Below are 9,338 nucleotides of genomic sequence, written 5' to 3' on the forward strand. Positions count from 1 at the left end.
GAACTCACTCTGTAGACCAGACTGGCCTTGAACTCAGAAATCTGCCTGCCTCTGCCTCCTAAGTGGTGGGATTAAAGGTGTACACCACCACTGCTCCTCCAGATTGTAATTTTGTTAGAGAAAATTTGCCAATGGTGTGGGGTTTTAGGTTTCAAAATGCCACAGCATTCCAGTTAACACTGTACCTCTGCCTATGGTTATGTCTCAAGATGTAGGGTGTCAGCTGCAATTACTTCATCAACCTTGCCTGCCTGCTGAGATGCTGCTCCTCGGCATAATATTCATGGACTCCCACTATGAAACTCTGAGCCCCCAATAAACATTTTTTTCTATAAACCTTGGTCATGGTCTTTCATTACAACAATTAAAAAAAAAATACTAAGTCAGGTTCCCAAACTCATCACCTTAGAGGTTAATGACACAGAGGAGTAATTGAGGCAGGATGTCAAGACAAGAAAAAGTATGGGAACATGAGAAAGGAAGAGAGTTTCTTTCCCTAGAGTCTGATCAAAGGCGTTTGCCAACTAAGAATAAAGAATTTTGCCAACAGAAAAATAAAGAATTTCCACACAAATATCCATATATGTTTAAGGCTTTTCACCCTTTTCAGTTTATCTCATAAGCTTTAGGACATGGAATCTTAATGATTAAAATCATGCGATAAATTGTGATGGATCTAATATTCTCATATAAGTAATATATATGTATATGTATATATATGTATATATAGCATCATCAAGCTTGTTATGATTATGTAATATTTATTCTTTCATCTACAGTGTCCAACAAAGAAATACAGTGACTGTTATAGCCTCAATTACAGTGGAATGTGCCCCTAGTTTGTAAAAGCTATAGTATTACATTGTTAACTATAGAAAACTAGATTCAAGTTTGCAAAAAAGTAAAAACATTATAACTTAGATACTAATTTTAAAAATAGGCATGTACACATGCAGGCACCAATATATACATTCACACATGTAGGCACTGAAGAGATGGAATTGGTGCTTATTACTTTAGTTTTATCTAAATAATATATTACTAATACAATACACATAGTATTCTCCGTCACCTCCAAATCTGTGTCAAGAAGATATGGGAGTAGATACGGATTTTTCCACTTTACACAACTATTTAATGTTCCTTAAATTCATTTGCTGGGAAATTGCATCTTGAACTGCCGGTTGAAAAGGTCTTTGCTGTCCCTTCGCCTTATAACCTTGTCCTTGCCTGTAGAAGATTTCCAGATTCACCATGCGCCTCTTCCAAAATTCAGCACTTATTAAGTCTTCTATCACAGTCAAGGTCTGAGAGAAGTGCAAAAGCTGTTGGAAGCACTGCTGACTCATGCGAAGCTGAATAGCAATTAATAAGTGACATCAAACCAATACAGATTGCACCAGGATGACAGAAGGAGCCAAGAAACAGAATTATAACTTGCTATGCTTAATTGTGGAGGCATAGATGTCAGAAAAGAGGCAGATACTGAGAATCCATGTAAGTAGTGACAAAATTGTTACAGCTGTGCAAAAATCTGGGAGTGCATATATAGAATGGAGTGACACATCCCATGTGTGCCTTTGAGGGCCAGATGTTCTTTATAATATTTGCTCCCCAGGATGACTGTAATTCTGTCTCTGGACTTAGAATATGTAATAGTATATTGTAGATTATTTCTTACTTGTAAAACATTACTTTGGAAAGAAAGCTAATACAAAGTTTTGTCATCAGCCTATCTTCTTTCACCAATATTTTAATTGTCTATATCCTCATCATGTTTGCTACATTTTCCTAATGCTTTGGAATATATGAGTCTTATAAATCAAGAAAATGCACCTGAGATTCTCATTTCTATCTCTTGTTGGTAATTCTTGTGTCTATGACTTCTGATTTCTTTCCTAGGTTTTCTATCTCCAGAATTGTCTCACTTTGTGACTTCTTTATTTTATCTATTTCCACTTTTAGATCCTGGATGGATTTGTTCAATTCCTTTATCTGTTTGGTTGTATTATCCAATAATTCTTTAAGAGATCTTTGTGTTTTCTCTTTAAGGGCTTTTACCTGTTTATTTGTGTTCTCCAGTATTTCTTTAAAGGAGTCATTTATGTCCTTCTTAAAGTCCTCTATCATCATTGTGAGATGTGATTTAAAATCAGAGTCTTGCTTTTCCAGTGTGTTGGAGTAGCCAGGGATTGCTGTGCTAGGAAAACTGAATTCTGATGATGCCAAGTAGCCTTGGTTTCTGTTGCTTACATTCTTGCACTTAACTCTCTCCATCTTTGCACCTGTGTAAAGTAAATACAAGGACAAAGGGTAGAGCAAGACTGAAGGAAAGGCCATCCAGAGACTGCCCCACATGGATATCCATCCCACATGCAGACACTAAATCTGTATTCTATTGCTGTTGCCAAGAAGTGATGGCTAACAGGAGCCTGATACAGCAGTCTCCTGAGAGTCTCTGCCAGATCTGACCAATACACATGTGGATGCTCACAGCCAACTATCAGACTGAGCACAGGGACCCCAATGGAGGAGTTAAGAGAAGGACTGAAGGAGCTGAAGGGGGGGGCATTATCTGGCATCCATGAGAGGGGAAACCCTTGGTCCTGTGAAGGCTTGATGCCCCAGTATAGAGGAATGCTAGGGTGGTGAGGTAGGAGTAGATGGGTGGGAGAGTACCCTCATAGAAGTAAGGTAAGGGGGATGGGATAGGAGATTTGCAGAGGGGAAACCAGGAAAGGGGATAACATTTGAAATGTAAATAAATAAAATATCCAATTTAAAACAAAGAGAAATTGCATGCAATTAAGAACTAGCAAGTTTTTTTTTTTTTTTTTTTTTTTTTTTTTTTTTTTTTTTTTGGTATTTAGAATAAAGATTTAAGGAGAAAATGATTTTCCTAAAATCGTTTATTATTATTACGGGTGAAAAGGTCTTTGCTGTTTATTCTTTATTCTAAAAATGACTATTGAAAATTAATTTAATTTAGTAAACGTCTATATTTTATGTTTTAACTGATTTGTCTGTAGCTAAAGATCTTGTATCACAATAACTCTATTATTGCTGTTGTTGCTGTATATACAATACCAGTAAAAACTTCAAAATTATTCTTAAAATCCTAAGAAGTTATGAATTTTTAAAAGTCAATGGGACACAATTGACAGAGAAAATACATAAATAATATATTTAACTGAAGTATGTGTCTTCAAAATTAATTTTCTTACCTATGACTAGTTCAGAATGAATTGTTGCAAATCATTGAATAAATTTTGAGTAACTCAAACTGACAACTAACATCAATTATTTTGATTAGGTAATATCCCGATCCCCAACTTACACATGTACACCTGGAGATGAGAAGAAATCATCTACATAGATTTATGTTTCACTTACCTCAGACATTGAAAAAAATACAGTATTTTTTCATATTACATGGATTTTGTTTTACTTTAATGTTCATACACAGAATTGAAAAAGTCATCAAATTAAACTCATAAATTTAAAGAACTTTACAGCCCAAAGTGGCTTTTTTATAAATAATTTAATTGAAGACATTTATTAGGTCAAAGGACAGTTATAAAGGCTAAACGTGTCTTACTGGTTCATGAATTAATTTAGTTTTCTGTAAAGTTTAGAATCCAGGGATATTCACACAGATGTCTCTGGTTCTACACTACACTGGATCTCTTTTATTTTTGGTTTGGGGATTACTTTTTGGGGGGTGGATGCTGTCATTTGTTATGCTGTCATTGTTTGACATACAGCTGTGTATACTGAGAGAATAAAACAATATAAATTATGTTTCAAAAAAGACTTTAAACAAAAAAATAAATGAACCAAAAATAAAAACTAAAAACTTAATATAGAATGAATAGTACTGATTGTATGTGCACTAATATATGCATTACCTTGTATTAAATTTAATACAGCCTTTAATTTAGGTTTTCTAGTTTTGACTCAAAATACAAGCTGATAAGTAACAGTCAAAGGAAATATACTTTACACCAAGAAAAAAATAAATAAAAAGAACCCACAAATGCTGAGAACTCGGGAAGTTTCACCAAATAATTCAAATATTTGAACCAGCATCTATCATGCCTTTTTTGTATGTAGTTTTTGTCTATATCCCAAACATGTTCCTGGCAATACTTTCAAAACAAAACAAAACACCAAAAACAAACAAACAAACGAAAATAACTTGTGCAATAATGTTCAATGTTGCTGTGAAACTATTGTTGTTGTTCTATACAAAACCTTGTCATTGCTGGATAGCCCTGTATGCCCCATATTTACACTGTAATTTTAGAAATCTTGAGATTAGAAATTATTTCTTCATCTTCTGAGACATAAATCTATACCTCAAAATTGTTATCCTATGGACTTGTGAGCTATCTTTGAAAGACAGGTAAGTATATATCTAAGATCCTCATTTTCTCCCTGTCCCTGTCCCTGCAGGGTAATAAAGGCACACAAATGTGGTCACTTTCAATCTCTAAAATTGGCTGCTGATATAAGATAAAAGTTTATTACTCTTTCACATAAGCATCCATAATCAATCCTGGTGAATGTCTTAATTCCTCTCCTACCAATCTGATTGTTTCAATGTCTATGGGCTTTATTTTTTTTAATTGGATATTTTATTTACTTACATTTCAAATCTTATCTCCTTTCCCTGTTTTCCTTCTGCAAACCACCTATCCCATTTCTCCCTCCCAATTTCTATGAAGGTACTCCCCACCCACCCCCAACCATCAGGCTGAACATCAGGACCCAAATAGAGGAGTTGGGCTTTGTTTTGTTTTATGAATTGAAGTTGTATTCATCTGTCAATGTTAGACTTTTTTCAATGCAATAGTTTTATTAAATTAAGTCTTCCTTTATTGTCTTTATTGTCTTTATCAGCATGCAGCTCATAAATAACAGACATTATTGATGGCAAGCAATGGTTGATATATCCAACTGAAAATTAGATTGAGCTAGAGAGATGGCTCAGTGGCTATGACTACATATTGTTCTTCCAGAGGAGTATAATTTGTTACCGAGCACACACATTTGTTGGAGTACATCACTTGTAACTACAATTTCAGGAGATCTGAACCTGTCACTCCCATTGGCTTCTCTACACACACACACACACACACACACACACACACACACACAAACACATGCACACACAAGCACACAGAGAGAAAGGTGGGCAGAGAGTGAAATAGACAGACAGACAGAAAGTGGTAGAGAGACAGAAAAAGAGAGACAGAGAGAAATAAATAATAAGCATAGATCTTGAAGATGAGGCAGGAGGATCATTTCAAGGACAACAATCCCTACAAAGAGATTTGCAAGCCAGCCTACACAGGCACAGTTTAATGTTGGTGTTATTTGAAGAAGAAAAAAGCACAATACTTCTTTTCATCTTCTTTTCTAGTAAACAAACAAAAAATTTAAAGAAATTCTTTGTGCCTTAATGATTAAGTTGAATGACCAATCAATTTGACAATGGGTAGCGATATTTAGAACATTGAAGAAGTGATTATGAGATGTTCAAAGATGAACTAAAGGGGAAAAGAGTCTTCTAATTTACTGGGTGGGTATGAAACATTTCTTCCAACACTGTGATATATCAGCATAATGGTGAAAGATTCTTTGGGGGAATAGGAAAAGCAATAGTAAAATTGGTGAAAGGGTGACCAGAGAATTATTGAAGACCAGTGTCTCTTAGTAGTTTTTTGTTGCTTATATAATAGCTACTGTAATGATGTGTCATTAAGTTTGAACAGACTAATCAATTTTTTTTATTTAATAGTCTAAATATATAGACAAAGTAATTAAAAATATCAAAATAAAATTGGGATGATTATAAAATTTGAACCTCACCTTTAATTACTAGATCTTGAGCATACAATTAATTCATTTATCATAATGTTCATATCAAAAGTATATATGTATATATATTCATGTGAATTATTAAACTATAAAATAGAAAAAATTATAGTTTAGAGTTATAAATATGTGATCACCTTAAAAAATATTACATCATACATTAATACCACTTTTTATCAGTTTGAAACTTTAATGTTGAGTATGTACATACTCTTTACCATAATTTTGTCTGAAAAGGTCTCACACAGCAATTACATCTTCAGAATACAAGGCATTTATGGTTTTTTTTTTTTTTTTTTGGTTTTTTGAGACAGGGTTTCTCTGTATAGCCCTGGCTGTCCTGGAACTCACTCTGTAGACCAGGCTGGCCTCGAACTCAGAAATCCACCTGCCTCTGCCTCCCAAGTGCTGGGATTAAAGGCGTGCGCCACCACCGCCCGGCTAATACAAGGCATTTATATATGAACATATATCAATAGTAATGTTACTAGTAATAGAGATAAAAATATAAAACTGAACAGAGTGTAAAGAGTTTTTTTTTTTTTTTTTATGGACTATGTAGCACAATAAATTTTCAGAGTAGTATTGTGTATTAGGTGCAACTATCCATTTTACTGAATAATCAAACTAATATTATATCTGTGGCTGTTTGAATAAGAATGTCCCCCAAAAGTCTCCCATTTTCTACTTCATAGTGCTGTGTGAGGAGGATAAAATTCTGTTTCCATGTTGCAGGAAGTATGTTCCTGAAGACAAGCTATACGGATTTAAATTGACTCCAGTTCTAGTTTGTTATCTCTGCCTTGACAGATTGCTATCTCTGCTCAAACAATTGATAGATTGAACTCTCAGCTTGCTTCCTGTCATGGTGCACCCTCATGCTTGTGAAATTCTTAACCCAATAAACCTTTCGTTTTTTGAGCTGCTTCTGGTCATGCTATTTTATTACAGTACTTCAAATGTAACAAATAAAGTATTAATTGAAAATGCTAATTTGTGTAAATACTGTGTGGATCTTTTTCCTCTTCTGGATCATCAAGAAAATCAGATAATTGTGATTCATTTGTGTATTGGTATAGATTTTCTGCATGTTCTCTCTCCCTCTGTGTCTCTCTCTCTCTTTCTTTCTCACTGTGTGTGTGTGTGTGTGTGTGCATCTGTGTGTTCATATATATGTGTGTAGATCAAATGAAAATGTTTTAAAAACTGATTCTCTTTTGTGACATTGAATTCTAGAGATTAAAAGCAAGTTATCAGAATGGCCCAGCAAGTGCTTTTATCAACTGATCATTGTGTAAGCCAAAATAAGACAAAGCTTCCTGTTCCACTTTGCTTGGAAAGCAAATATGAAGCTCCTAAGTAACCAACCAGAGTAAATTATATCCTCGGTTAAGTGTTGACATGTGTATTTAGTTGCAGAATATCATTATAAACATCAAATCAGAGTAAATACCTCTTTGCTATGTGTTAAAATAATAATAATTGACCTTAATAATTTTCTAGTTTTTGTGCTGTGGGTGGTTCTTCAATGGGGATAGAGGGGGAGTATATCTGACATAGGCATTCACACAGAGGTTCAAAAGGAGGTACATTTTCCTAGACATTTAAATATATTAGCTAGGTAACAGATAAGTGGTATATTTTCTTAATTACACTGTATTTAAGCACCAGACATGTCGAACTTAGTAAGGATAACAGTGGGTCATTTGTGAGAAATTACTGTTATTTTCTATTATCATAAAATGTTAGGTATTACAACAATAGTACAGCTTTTGAATTTGCTTCTGGGGATAATAAAAATTCACTGTCTCCAGGTTTCTTGAAAATCTGAGACCAGTACTTCAGTCTATTCTATATACCCAAAATAACTTTCTAATGTTGGATGTTCCAAATAGATACTTACTAAATCACTCTAAAGGAGAAAAAAATTCATACTCATAATAATTTGAGCGGTATCACTTCTCTTTCAAAACTTTTTAAATATACATACCTGCTTAAAGGAATTGTGGATAAATTAAATTATGTATATTTCAACTGCATGACTATAACTATATATATGTATAGTGTTATTTTATTCAATGTATTATTATTGAGGCCTTGCAAACATTAGTAAAGAAGCTTCCATGCCATCAAAAATTCTTAGTGGGATGTAGTGGTTCATGCATCTAAGCTCAGCACAAAGGCTAACTCGAAAGAACTGCTATGAATTTGAGAAGAATGTTGAATCTTAATGAGATCTAGTTTAGACTGAATTATAGTGAGACATGTTTTGAAAGCGTACTTGTTTTGGTCTCGTTTAGGAAACCATGCCCTTAGAACTTCATGGTTGTGGCTTTTTGTATATTTCTAGGAATTGTAACCTCAAAGCAGACATCCTGATTTAGGTTCTTACAAATTTTCTGCCTCTTTTACTGTTTCCTGGGCCTCTGCTGCAAGCATAGTGTTGTTGGTAAATCAGTTGGGGTTGGGTATCACAATTACTTTCATTCTGGAATTTGATCAGTGTGGTTTTCAATAAAAGTCTCTACCTATTACAAATGGAATTTTCATAAGATGTGAAGCAAACTTAACTGTGGCTATAAGCATGAAAAATTTGAATGCAGTTAAGAGTTAAGCTGGCTTAGGAAACTAGTGGTTGTGGGTACTCCTCTTTGATTAATGGTCTTTGTGTAGCTTGCTTACTTTCTATCATCATGCATTATTTTCTTCTTGTTGAGATTATTGAAGCCCACCTAGAGGCCTGTTCATTACCACTAAGTTATTAGTGCCATTGCTTTGTCGTGAGACTTTTTCTGCCACTATGGCCATCGTTGTAGATGTCAGAGCTGAGGAGAACGATGCCTCTGTAATATAGGAAAACTAATTATATTAATTATGTTACATTATTAAATTTCACACATACACACACACACACACACACAAACACATATATATGAAAAGAAATAATGGCTATGAATTAGAAAGAAAACACATGTATGGATAGTATACATAGACATAGTATACATAAACAATGTTCAAGGGAGGTAATTGAAAAATGTTACAATTATGTAGCCCGCCCAGTCGTCTCGCTGGGAAGAAGACACGCGGACACACTAGGTTCCTTCTGTAGCTACGTTTACTGCCCTCTCCCAGAGGGAAAAAGAGAGATCGAGCCCAAAATCCGCACTGCTTATATACACCACAGTGTGGCGTGTCTGCCCACAGCGTGGCGTGTCTGCCCATGATTGGCTGTCCGCTCATTACCCTACGTAACACCCCAGAATGGGCCGTGACATGGCGTCTTTTCACTCTACGCACATGTGCAAACAGTTGTTTATTAGGAGTTAACAGCGGAAGTAGGCGCCATCTTGTCATGGCGAATGTCGGTTCTCTACATCTCCCCCTTTTGTATTAGTTAAAAGGGAAGGCCAAATGTAGCAAGTCAGAGAGTGCTTTTGCTCTGCCAGGGCCCCTGCCTT

This window comes from Mastomys coucha, unplaced genomic scaffold, assembly GCF_008632895.1.
Source record: "Mastomys coucha isolate ucsf_1 unplaced genomic scaffold, UCSF_Mcou_1 pScaffold22, whole genome shotgun sequence".
NCBI lineage: Eukaryota > Metazoa > Chordata > Mammalia > Rodentia > Muridae > Mastomys > Mastomys coucha.